Below are 14,018 nucleotides of genomic sequence, written 5' to 3'. Positions count from 1 at the left end.
TTCCCTGTTACAGTGTAGATTAGTTGCTTTGCAAAGTCCTTCATTGTCACTGGTTTGATATTTTTCCTTTTTTCAGATCCTGAAAATGGCTTTTCCCCCCTCAATTTAGATTTTAAGCTCTTTGGGGCAGAAATCATGTTTGTGTGTATTTGTACAGCAGACTTGGGTCTTGCTGTGTTTGTAAACATTACCACAATATAAATAGTACATTAATTATTAATTATAATGTTGATACATTACTATGTCTTAAATGGTGTCACTGGCTATGAGTCTGTCTCATCACAGAGGTTAGATTAAGACATTTCCATAATCAAAACATTTGTGTGAAGTAATGGTTGCCCCACATCCTCCTGGAACAGATTCAGAAACAGAGATTGAGATAGTATTGTAAACTTCTTGCCTAAGGTAGCATCCATATCAAATATTGACATATTTTGTGAAGCTTCAGAAGATTAAAAATTATTAACTAAAGTAAGGGCATTAAGTATATGCACCTACACACAATTTGATGCACATGAGAGTCTCAGACTGCTTTGCAAACCTTATTTCAGTACCTATGATGTACAGAAATATCATAATCTCAGTTTAACTCCAGGATAAACCAGCCTGTTTGGTCAGCATGTTCACAAAATACAAGAAAATAAGTAAACTTGTGTGATTGATGTATATAAGGAATGGATAAATACTGGACTCCACAAATTAGGTGCAGATACATGCCAATTTCTTGTATTAGCTAATGCCTAAAACACCGAGTTCACTGTTACTTGACCTGAATTGATTTGATTGCCAAGGTCATGCTGGAAATCTGTGACAAAACAAGAAATAGAAACCAGATCTCCTAACTCTCACTAAATTAATTTCTTAATTACAGCAACTGACAGCACAATCCATAACAGCATTTAACCACATGAAGGGCAATTTAAGACAATTTCCCAACTACTTGAGGCAAATAACTCAAATATCATCTAAACTGCCTAAGGACACATAGCTTGGACTGAGAAGTTGAGTTTCACCCTTGTATCCATAGAATAGATCAGCAACACAAAGTGTTGCCAACCATGGCATAGGGGATGCAGGTCCTCCCAGAGTCCCTAGACAGTGTGGTGACATTCTGTGTCTCTCTTGTCCCGTTGATCCTTGTTGTGTAGTCCTGACTCCTTATCCTCCGAAGAAGAGTAGGAGGTGTCCACCAGGAACGGCCAATACCTGGCTGTGCTGCAGAGAGGGAGCCCTGGGTTCAATGCCCCTGGGGCTGAGGAGGGCCACTGGAATGGGCTGTTCTTCCACCTTATTTGCCTTCACTCAACTGCATGACTGAGATGTCGATGCTCATGTGCTGGTTTCGGTTTCTGCCTCACCAAAGCACCTACCTCAATTTCTGAGTTAAACTATTTTATGGAGGCTAGAGGGAGAACTCCAAACACAAACCTTCCTTCAGCATGTCCTGTTGCCTGGCTCAGTGCCCTGAATATTGAAATGCTTGATGTCAACAGCAGGTTTAAACAGCTGCCCCTGCCTGCTTGTTGTGTGGGGCTCCCCAGTTAGCACCAGGGACCTCTCTGGAGGTGGGCACACACAATGTAGGAACTGAATATCACAGTCCTCTGAACCTTTTCAGAGAGGGGCATCTGAGATCAGAAACCAGACACTGTATTTCAGGTGCCCCCAATCCTGCTTTGATATAGGCCATCTAGGAAGGATTTTAAAACCCAGGGAAGATACAACTCTTAACCAACAGGCGAAGCAGAAGTCACTGTGGAAGAAACAGCTGCACTAGCAATCATGGATTTGGAAAATCCTAATTCATCTTATTATTACTTGCACATTAAAGCTATCTGCAAATGATGCGTCAGCGCCTTATTTTCTCCTCTGCAAAAGGAAGAGGAGTGTCCTACAGGAGTGCTATGAGCTGAAACTGAAGTGTGGAGATAGGATGGGAGCAAAGGTCTAATACAGAAGTGATAGTCAAGTTACAAGTTGTTAAGTTACAAGAACTACTCACATGCATAGTGAGAAATGTGAGTGAACAAACTGTGAACAACGTCCACCTTGGGTGGGGCTTTTTCATTTGTCCAGGCATTGCCATGTTGCAGCTGTTTACCTGCTTCTGGGAACACAGATATCGGTAGTAAATTCTTTGAGCTTTACTGGGAATAAGAATCCTCACTCTTGTGCCTGCCTGAGCTTTTCCTTTCTGACCATCCTGATTAACAGCCAGTATTTGAGTCCCAGTTTATGTGTCTTCATATGTAAACTAGAGTTCTGACCCACAACACCCTCAGGTTCCCTCCTGAGGGTCTGGTTCTGTAGAGCAGAGAGGTCCAGACTTTGTTAGGAACAGCCATTTCACAGGTGACTGTCAAAATCTCAGTAGAACATTAGGATCTGTTTTCTTTTGCACTCTTACCAGGTACAGTTTCCAAGCCTCTTGAATCAAGGGTAAGAGCAATGCCATTGTTTGTTCACTATTATAAATAACCCCCATCGTTCAGCAGATAGGTTTGTGTCCTCAGATGAGATCAGGTGCAGCTATATGTCTGGAAGGGAGATGCCTAAAATGTTAGATGTCAGACAACTGGTGAAAGAAACAAATTTAATGGAGGGAGGGGGATAGTAGAACAACTATAGTCCACTTTTCAGCTGGACAGTTAAGAGACAGAGAACATCTAAGTATTTTCTACTACTTTACAAGCTTGTATCTGGTAGATTATGTTGTAGAAACAAGCTTCTGGGAAAGGTGTAGTAGGAGAGACACCAGTATTATACTCACAGAAGGGGAGGTGTTTCATGATGGAAAAGAAAACAGAAAGGTGAGAGAGAGAGGGAGACTTTGTTCATGGCCAAGGCCATTGGCTTGCCCTTACTGTTCATTTAGAGGAAGTCACTGAAATTTCTTTAGAAGCAATCATCCATTTTATAGGGGTGTCTCAAATTCACATGCTTATCATATTCTACAAATGCACTAGAAGATAATTAACCAACTCTAATAACCTTCTGCACAGTCAAATATTCTTTTTCAAAATCCAGTTGGGTAAAGGTCACCATTTCTGAAAAAATTAACTGTTTGATCTAATAAGGACCTGCATGACCCTCATTTGAACCCCTCAGCTGAACTTAAGTGACCCTCAGACATTATTTATCTATCATTTATATAAAGTCAATTTTATCCTGTTGTTTCTAGTACCTTACTCCAATCAAGCCTTTTGTAGCATTATTTTCTAGTATTCACTTTATTCCTCCAGATAAATCTAAAAAAATATTCTCTTTTTCTGCCACTATAAAGTTGGAACGTTTCGCATTCAAGTTCTGGAAAAATAAGGTGATAATTCTTCTTAATATTGGAAATCACAATGACATTACAGTAGTAGTAGAGCAGCAGTAGCACGCTGGGTGCCCAAGAGAAAATTCCTACTGCTAGGGGGCATGAAATACACTAAAAATCAGTGTGCTAGGCTGTGCAATCTTATTTCACATGATCTTATTTGCCAGTCACTACAGAGAGATTGCATCAAATGGGAAAAGTGCATGATTTTACGACTTCAAGGAAAGAGAAGATTTACATAAATGTGAAGAAATTGAAAGACCAGAATAGCACAGGCAGCAAAGAAGTGTATGGAGAGAGAGAGAGAAGACAAGGATTAGGTGTATAGGAATAACATATTAAAGCTGTTCACACTTGTATTCTTCACCTGAGCTACTGGTGGACAGTACAGACCTCTCTGCTGCATACCTGGTTGGAAATCCTAATTAGTTCTCCCTGTTCCCTGAAAGCCGACACACAGAAAATATATGGGGGTTGTGTGTGTGTGTGTGTGTGTGTGTGTGTTTGTGTGTCAAAATCTTACTTGAACTAGGGATGTACTTGCACAGGCTGCTGGCGCAGGGTGCAGCTCCAAGTCTTCAAGTCATACAATAGTTATCCCATCCAGTGCATCTCACTGTTTCTTTAAGAGAATCCATATCAGCAACCCCAAATATTTCAGCCCCCATTTCTATAAATAACAGAAGAATCACTAGGAGATCATATAGCCTCCTTTATATTTAACTAGTTGCCATAGCATCTCTCCCGCAAAACTGTGATAGCTGTGGCTTCCTGAAGGATTTCTAATCCTTGTCAACTGCGTTTCTCTCTTCCCTTACAGAAAAGGAGTAAGGATGGAAAATTAAGCTTCAAATAGTTTTCTTGAAGCATAGCTAAGATTATGTGATGAAGTCCCTGGTCTTTTTAGAAAGAATCAAGTTAGAAAAATACAAGTTTCTGAACACCAGAGAGGAAGAATGAAAGTACAAGTTCAGGCAACCTTTTCCCTGCCTGGCTTGCGCTCCGGGAATCGCTCCGACACCGAATGGTGGCTTTGAACTCTGCAGGGGGGTGGCTACATCTGCCCTGCAGCCAAATTCCTGACGCACCTCACCCCCAGAACACCAGATCACTCACATTTGATAAGCCCTTTGCTCCTCTCCTCTTTTGTAGGCTCTCTGCCTTTATGTATTCGACACATCCAGCCCTACACTCACCTGCCACTAAGCCTCTGCACAGAGAGCTGCTGGCATCCTTACTTACGGGACCGATTCAATGCAGCGCTTAAATGAGGGGCGTAGAGCTCCCGAAGCTACAGGAAACCCTCTTTTGTTCAAATGAAGGGCCTGGCAAGGAATTTTTTCCTCCATTCACAGGTGCGAATGGTCCATCCACATCAGCTTTTAACATGAATCAGCTTTGCTGAACTGCTGTGACTAATCCTTCTGGCTAATCACGCCTTACACAGGCAAGGTAGCTGGCTGATTTGCACATCATTGCGGTGCTATTGACAGGGAAGGGCGAGAGTCAAGGTTTCAGATGTGTTTTTTAATCCTTTATTTCCCATATATTCAGATGTAGGTGCTACACCTGAAGCTGACTTGAAGGGCATGAAATACCAGGGGACAGTTTTAACTCTGCATTAATGATGCTTTTTCTCAGTGCCTATAAGAGCTGTCAATGAATTTAGGAACATCCCCAACGTGGGAGCCGTCTCCCACTCCAGAAATACTAAAATGAGGCAGAAAGCTGAGATGCGAGATGTAAAATCATCAAAGGTTCGTTCTTGTGATTGCAAGGATTAAAAGGAAGAACTCAGAACACCCTTTGAACTCTATGTATACAGGAATTCTAATTAACAAGGTTTCAGGCTAAGAGATATTATTTTTCTGCTATTATCTTTTTAATAAAAAACCTAATTCCCAACACATCTATGGCAAACCATTTCTCAGCACTATTGCTTGAAAAAGAATGTTCAATCATTTGCCTTATAAAAGTATGCATCAGTTTTATATAAAAATATTTTTATGTGTTTCATGATTCAAAAGAGGATGAAATACAAAAGAGGATTAAATGTACTGCATTTATGACAGTCCACTATTTTAGAGTTCACTCTGCTTTAGAAGAAATTGCTTTTAAGGCATAGGAATGGTAGTTTTGGTTTCCTCTGTAGGATGTCAGTGAGCACTTTGGAAGTTCTGTGAGCTACAGAAGTAAGTTAAGCCAACTGCTCAGAAAAATAAAACCAGCCTCACGTTCTGCTGTGTATCCATCTCCTGGCTGCTTGTTGAACGCCTCTTTCCTGTGAGTCACTGTGAGCAGGACAGTTTGCTCAGCTGAATGATCTACCTGGGCTCAGGCTGTTGTGAGAAATGTGTGTTACAAATGAAGTTACAGGCAACGTGATGCAACTGGATATTTGCGTACCACTGGGGTATAAACGTGCTCTACAAATACAGAAGAGCAAACTGACACCGTGTTTTCCCTGTGGTCACGTTGGTTATTTACAATAGCAGGTGTCAGCCTCTAGAACAACTAAGATACCAAGTAAGTTTAGAAATGGCTTGAATTTATTTATTTGTGACTGCCAGGGATGCAGGTAGTACTGAGAAGTACCTACCATTAAAGGGCACTCATCAGCATTGCCATTTCCAAGGGAAGTCTGCCATAAGACTGTAACACTCCTGGAGAGCTGTGCTTCTCGAATTTCAGTTTTTCATTAGCACTTAAGAGAACACTTAAGTCCTCATTTGTCTTCTAGCTTTTGTGGGCATGTAACAAACAGGGGAAGCAAAATCTAAAATTATCATGTGAAAATTGCTAAGGAAGTCATAGAAGTATGTTCTCAGTAAACATATAAGTTTGAGGTTAGAGCAAAAGACCAGGAGCTAGGCTTCCAGGGCTTTGTTCTCTGGTTTGCTGTTAGTGCTGAGCATCCTTGGATGAGCCCCCTGCCAAGCTCCTGGGGTGAACACCTGGAAGCACTGCCCTACATTTACATTCTCCTCTCTTCCTCCACCGAGGGTGCATTCCAGTCTGACATGGAATGGATTATTCCTGGTATAGTACTATGAGATCCACTGAGGAAAAGGACTAAACAAATTAGGCATATGGATAGAAAAGAAATACATGCATGTCCACACGACTTTGCTTCTTTGCCCACTCCCTCTCCAAAACAATAAAGAAGCAACACTCACAACAGACCCCTACAGGCACTAAAACCATTCAAGGCAACTCTGAACACACTGCAGGGTTATCAGAACTCACAATTTCGTTCCTATTTATCATGTTACAAAGGAGAATTACATTTTAAATCCCTGCAGGTAGTTGGTCAGCAACTGAAGTTCTTCAAGAGATTAAATTCTAACATATCTTAATATCATAAAATATATCTTAGTATTATAAAGGCTGTTTGTGGAGTTCATTTTAAGGACACCTGTGCTGGTATCAAAACAGAAAGTACAGCTGTTTTCCCAATTTTCTCCATTGTAAGTGACTTCTTGACTGCTACAAACTTTTCATCTGAGATTCTAGGGTGTATCTAGATGCCAGGGAATACAAAATCTTTTCAGAGCTGGATTGGTCCAGATTTTGTTCAGTCAAACTGGAACAAAACAAAAACAAACAAACAAAAAAAGTGAAAAAACCAGTTGTCTGTTTGGCTGTTTTGAATTACAGTACCTGTCTTCATCTTTGCTCCCCAGCTAAGATAAGGAACTGTTGTCCTGCAGAAATAATTCCCTACCAGGTTGGATCTACACTGGGAAAAATTGAAATTTCTCTTTTCTGAGTACATTGTTATAATGTATCATTACATTATAGAAAGAGGTCCATAGGCTTAAGTAGGAGATAAATTGATTGCACTTAGACGAATTTTTTCAGCCGGATTTTACAGAAGTTGAACAAGGGAATTTTTACAATCTTTTCTGTGATAAATATCTATTTACTAATATTTTCTATTACTTCATAAGCATGAATTCCTCAAAACATTTTATTTAACGTGTTACAGCACCAAACATTTACTTCCAAAGAAAGATTAAGTTTTCTTGTAGATGAAGTGCGCAGAGAGAGCTTCAAGCATCAAAGGGTCCACAACTTTCCAACCCATTAGCTGGAGCCCAAAGCCTTCATGAAAGAGTCAAAAGGGAATAAATGTGGGCTTCCTAACTTCTCATGGTGGTGGCATCTCTTCTCAAACTGTGCCTGACATCTGTCCCTCTTCTTCTAGGTTTCCTCCTGTGCTATTTTGCTAGACCATGCACTGGTTTCCAAGTTATGATCTGCCTCTCATGGCACTGTGATCAGTGCTTGGACTGTCAGTAGTAACTCCACTGATATATAAATGAATTGTATTGATTTTGCATGGGCAGTGCAGGCACACCTGAACTGACAAAGACCGACCATCAGTGTGCTTTCCACTGACAGCACGTTTGATCACAGATCACAAAGCCTACCTGACACTGTGAGTTTGGACTCCATTCATTCCCAGTGAGCTCAAGCTGAAAGCAGTCCACTGAGAGCAATAAAATGTGCAGGCTTGCTTTGGGTTCCATAGTCCATGGCTTCATCTCTGTGGCTTCACTTGCAACCAAATTTTAATTTATCTCACAAAGCACAGTGGTTTCCCAACTGTAGTGTAAATTCCATGTAGCAGTTTTAGAAAGCTTTACAGGGTAGCTTTCACTTTTATATCTCTCAGATCCTTCTTCATTCCCAAAACAGAGAAAATATATCAATTATCTTCTTTCACTAGAAGCAAGACAAGAGCCTGTAACTAGGAATGCTCTTGTAGATGGTAATAGTTAAAACAAAGCAGTTCTTCATTTCCTACCATGGCTAACATGATTCCTGAAGTGTTGGTGCTGTGTGGGGAAGGGGACTGCTAAGAACTCCATAATGCCAGAGGCAGTTTTAGGAATGCAGGAATCTGGGAACACAGGAGAAACTTTGTATTTTTTACTACAAATGTGCAATTTTCAGATGTGAATGCCTAAGGTATATATTACCTGAATTTCTGTTTCAAAATACCTATAAAGCTTTTTTCCTTCAAAATGCCTACAAACCCTCCTTCTGTCCCTCTATGTCTATACTGGGCTGGGTCAATATGCTGCTGTCCCCACAGCTTTGGGCTGTGGCAGTGACCAACATGGAGCTGGGACTGCCAGACCTCTTTCAGAGTTCCAGGACTGGGAGCCAGCAGAGAAGTGTCTGGCAGTGACAGCACAGCATTCAGCTGTGCAACACTCCTACCTTCCTAATGCATTTCACACTCAGCAGATTGAATTGCTTTGGTCTTCTCATTTCTTTTTCTTCCAGCAAACAAAACTTTCCCCCCCTTTTCTTTGACAAAGAGTTTTGCCATATGCTCCAAATCAATTGCAACCTTTCTGATGCTTTGTTACCGCCCACATCTTGGGCTGCATTCAAAAAATGAAAAAAAAAGCAGCTTAAGCGTTTTTGTTTCTGCTCCAACCAAACCAAAATTGAAACATTCTGTTCATTAATTCAAGGGTTAATGCGTCTTATCACTCCTTTCTTACTCTGAATTGACTAGAACTGAACCATTTCTTTGCTGTAACTGACATATCTGTCTGACACATTTTTGTCTTTCTGCGTGGATAGTTGTCATGAATAGAAAAGAATTTGCTCATATTCATTCACTGACAGACATTAATTGTTGACTTAAGTTTTACTTCCCCAATTATCTTAATTTGATTTAATGCTGCACTTCATGCAGTTCTGTCCTTCCTATGTGCTGCCACTACACATTATGTGCTGCATCCACACAGACAGCCAGGCCAGTCAGCTGAACAAGAAGAAACAGAAGCTTTTTATTGATAAAACTCATTTTTGAGCAGGAGCAGTTCCCACATGAGCATCACTGGGGCGCACAGAACAGGCAGAGGTGGGGCTGCCCTCTGCTTCCAGCAGCAGTGGGATCTGAGATCAATTTCAGCTTCTGCCTGAATGTGGCAAATAGCTTTCAGATGACATTATTGTAGGTATTACTTAGGGCATAAGGCTTCCATATCCCATACTAAGGCCTAGTGGGGACACATTTACAGTAGTGGGACAGTCATACATTCACATATTATGAGCCACCTATTAATTGCACCGACAAAGGCACTTTGTTTGGGAAACAACTGAGTCAGCCCCTTGGATATCTGCTGGCACAGCACATATTGGTGAGGAATCATGCCTCTTCCCTTTCCACAGATGACAAAAGTAAACCCACAGAAATCTGCAAGGTCCTTCAGGATGTGATTTATTTAGAGGGATAGGAATAAGAAGGCAAACATTCAGAGCATGAAAATGTGATTGCTTGGGCTTGACCCAAGATTTCTGTTACCCCACTTTGCTCCCTCCAAGGGCACAGGCCACTGGGGAGGTCACTCTGTACCAGGGGATGGGAAGAAGCCATGTCAATGCAGTCCCTCACTCTGTGTCCAGCCCTGGGGTACCATGAGTATTGCTTTGTACTCCCCAGCCAAAATGTGTTTTACAGATACCTGGCTGCTACTTTTGAGACGGGTTTCACTGAAACCTTCCAGTTATTTGATATGTTTGGGTTTTTTCAGGCTCTTTTTTTTTCAGTGCAGTTGTTCTGGGAATGGAGAGCTGCATTTTCAAGATCTATATTAATTTTTTATTGGATATTACCTACAAATTTATTTTGTTTCCATTAAACTACTTAAATGTGTAATGACAATTTTCATGGAAAGCAAAAGAGAAGGTATGTCAGTTCAGAGGAAAGAATGAAAGATGAAATCACACCTCTGCTCATACAGATGCAATTAAAATAGAATTAGAAAAATCAGTGGAAGAATTAAAAAAAAAAAGGAAAATTAATCCTTTGGGTCTTCTAGTTTATTTAAACCAGCTAATTAGTTTATACACATTAGGTACAACTCCATTAGGGAGATTGTCAGTATAACTATCCTGGTATAATTATATTCATGGATAGAATAAAATTAAATGTTTAAATGAAAGGCTAAAGCATATTTTTCCTCTACTACTCCAGGTTTACTTTTACACTGTAAGAGCATATGCAGCCAAAGTAACCTTAGTTCAATTTACATCATGTGATAGAAAGCTGTCACTGTCACGTTTTAAATCACAGTAGCTTGTTTAATAGCCTTAGGTAAAACAGATAAAATACTTTCCTTATGTTAGTCCTTGAAGACAGCATAGGAATATTATATGACTGCAAACAGAAGAAAACAGCTCTTCCAAGAGGAAGGAAAATGTGAGCCATTCGCTGGACAATTTGAGAAAAGATGAATATGGCAGACAAAACTCAGGAGGAGGTGGGTATTTTCTCTGCCTCTTCTCTCTCAACATCCATCTTAACCCAGTAGTTCCCATGGAGCTAAAGCCTACAAAACAGAATGATTATCCTTCTCTCTCTGGAGTGTTAGGAGTTAAGTTCTTGAAGTTGGTACAGTACCTTTGCTCTGGAGACACAGGACCCATAGAAGTATTATCACTTCAAAGAGATCAGCAGCTCAAAAAAAGGATGAGCTGAAATGACTTGATGCTGTGAGGTGAATCTGCACTCATCTGAGTGAGCAAAGGCAGATGTTACTCAGACTCATCACAGATTATTACATTTATAAGGCACAAAGCCCTGAGTAGCCAGGCTCTTCATTTCAGTTCAGTGTTTGTTTCCAATGACTGTTTCCATAAGTTTGTCATTTACAGAAGGTAAAGCACTATTCAACCCAAATGCACGAGGTTTAACTCATTCCAACATCTCAGTCTCCTAAGGGCTTTGTTCCACAAATGTCTCAATGTTTTTAATGTCTCTACACCCTTAAAGCAATTTACACATTGTAATTACAGACAAGTAATTACATTGCACAAGTGTAAATAGGGAGCTACACCGGTACAGATTCACAATTTTCTAGATTAAGATTTAGACATTTTGGTCTATCCTAAACAGGTTATGAATACTTCAACCAGACACTCAATATATTGTTTTTTACCAGACAAATGTTTAGGCCTTAAATAAAGCTGTCTGACACCAATATAAACTTTAGTGGTTCTCAAGCCAAAAACAACTGTGCAGTACTTTCAGTTGATATCTTTATATTCGTGATAAAGTGTGGGGAAAGGTTGCTTGCCTTGACTATACAAATACAGTGAAGGCTGCAAAACTCCCTATCACTAAGAAGCTCTTGCTCATTGAACTGCCTTTTCCTCAATACAATGCTTGTTATCCTGGTGAGATTTTTTTGCTTCAGTGAAGATAAGGTTTTATCATCCATCTCGAGTGCCAAATGTCGGGATAATTGTAATTAACCCTTTGCTGGCTGAAAGCTGTGGCAGGGTGTGTCCCTTCAATTTCCAATTTTTCATAAGCATCAAAGCTGGATAAGGGAAATGGGTCTCTTTGCCTGTAAGCAATAACAAACATGAAGGAGGAATGCTGTTTATTTGGTGCAGCTGGAAAGAATGAAGATGATCATCTTCCTTTATCCCTTTCAGGAATTCAGACTGCTGTTAGGTAACAAGAAAACTATGCTAATAATTTTCCATGTAAGTAAGCAAGCATTTCACCACTGATGCTGCAATGGGCTTCTCTACTGCTGCCAAGTTGCACAGGTAATGAATAAAGCTTGTACAGTGATTCCAGATCCACAGACAAACTTTTTGCCTAACTACACTGTAGTGATTAAAGCATTTGGAGATGCTTAGCAGAGGACTCTTCAATTATGGCAATTTCTTTTTGGTTTGTTTAACAGAAACAATATAACATATATGTTTTAGCTTTAAAACAAGATCCATTACTAGGCTATATTCCTTCTCTTGCTTAGACTACAGTCCTTTTTACACCATTAGATGCAAACCTTGAGTTTCTCCCCTTTAGGGCAGACGTGATTCCCAGAAGTAATGTTTTCAGGTTCTTTACTCATCTCTCTAGCTGCACTGGACCTGGGGACCCAGGGCTGGGAGCTGCTCCCAGTGTCAGGGCAGCTGGACATGGGAAGCAGCACTGTGCAGGGACACGAGGGTGTCTCTGGACAGGCAGGTGAGGCGGTCCCAGGGCTGCTCCTCCTGCTCTCCAAGCTGCCAGGGCATGAGCCAGTTCTGGCACAGAGGTGACAGCCTTAGTGTGGTACTCACATCTGAGCTCAGATGCTCTGCTCTCAGCAAGGCTTGTGTGCTCAGGGGCAGGACCAGGCTAACACGACTGCTCCATTTCTGGTTTAGGTCTGGCAGCCAGGAGAGACCATGGGGACAACAGATGTGTGGATTCCATTCCATGCACTGGAATGAAGCTTCAGTTTCATGGCTAGTAATAAAGGATTCAGTTTCAGATGGACCTGGGAAGACTGACAGAGATATTTTGGGTTGGGGCAGACAGTGATTTTACTCCTATCCACAACATGAAGACCATGAGTATGGAAAAGCAGTAGTGTGGGGCAATGCAGTCAGTAGACCAATCCATGGGCGAGTCATATGGCAGCACTGTCAGGAGACAGAGGCATGGCAGGGAGAGTAGAACTGTGAGTTATGGGAGTGCCAGTGGAATTTCCAAAGGGATTTTAATGGAGGTCCTGAAGAAAAGGATCGTTGTAGGCAGGAAAAAATGCTAATCATGAAATGTGTTTTTGTCATGCCAGAAGATAAAACAGCAATTAAGTTTCAGGAATCCAAGATATCCCTTATATATTGTGAAAGGCTAAGGGTGTTAGGAGAAAAACCACAAGGGGAAAAGTTGGTGGACTCTGTTATTCCATTTAACATGCAAAAAAAGGCCTCATTTGTGGATAACAACCTTGATTCAGTACCTCTGTAGCTCCAGACAATGCTGCTCCAAAAAACTCCACATGCCATCTTCTCCACACCCCACCATGGGGCACAGAACATTCTACCATACTCCACAACAAACTTCTGTATGGAAGACTACAACAGGAACTGTGCCATAGGAAGACATCAGGGTATCAAAGAGAGTTCCTAGTTCCCTGCATCACTACCCTAGAAAGGATATATTAGATAAACAATATGCTGAAGATGTAGGAGTGTGGCTCTACATTACAGGAAAAGATAAAACAAATAGGCAGATAGATAATTGGTTAGTTAGTTAGGTCATTAGTTAGTTAGTTCTTAGCAGGTTGATCCAAGGGAGTGTTCTTTCCATACTCCATGTTTGGTAATGAACAGATCTTAGTCAGATGCTGGGGGGGCATTTGGATTTTCCAGTGCCAGTATTACTGGGAGTACTGGGGCATGCCAGTGGCCATCTGGCCAAACTGGGAGGTGCCAGTAGAAGCAGAGACTTCCCACAGCCAAGTGATAGGAACGGGGAAGATTCTGAAATGGCAAAACGGAGCTGTTACACCTATCTCTGACATACAGGGAGAACTCAGGGCAAATGCAGTATTTGAAACAGGATACACCTTATTCTCTGCGAGAGCTGTTTGCCAGAATGGGGCACTGTTGTTAGTGCTACTGTAACACAACTCTGTATCATGGCACAGCCCTTAAACCAAGGCATGTTTTTCCCTCAGGACCTTTGCCTGACAGACAGTCTCACTACCACAGGAATAGCCCACATCTTTTCCTTATCTCTCCTGAGTCATCGGGGCCAGCCAGTAACTCAGCACTGACCGCACCTTCAGCTGGGGCTGGGTGCTGTTTCAGTGGCGCCACCTGCGCAGGCTGCGCTGCCACAGTGCAGGCACTTCAGCAAGGAACCCGTCTGGCTGGGCTG

The sequence above is a fragment of the Agelaius tricolor genome, unplaced genomic scaffold, assembly GCF_023055355.1.
Source record: "Agelaius tricolor isolate 1412-34295 unplaced genomic scaffold, bAgeTri1.0.p SCAF_1, whole genome shotgun sequence".
Classification (NCBI taxonomy): Eukaryota; Metazoa; Chordata; class Aves; order Passeriformes; family Icteridae; genus Agelaius; species Agelaius tricolor.
The sequence above is the reverse complement of the archived record's forward strand: the minus strand, read 5'-3'. Positions refer to the sequence as shown.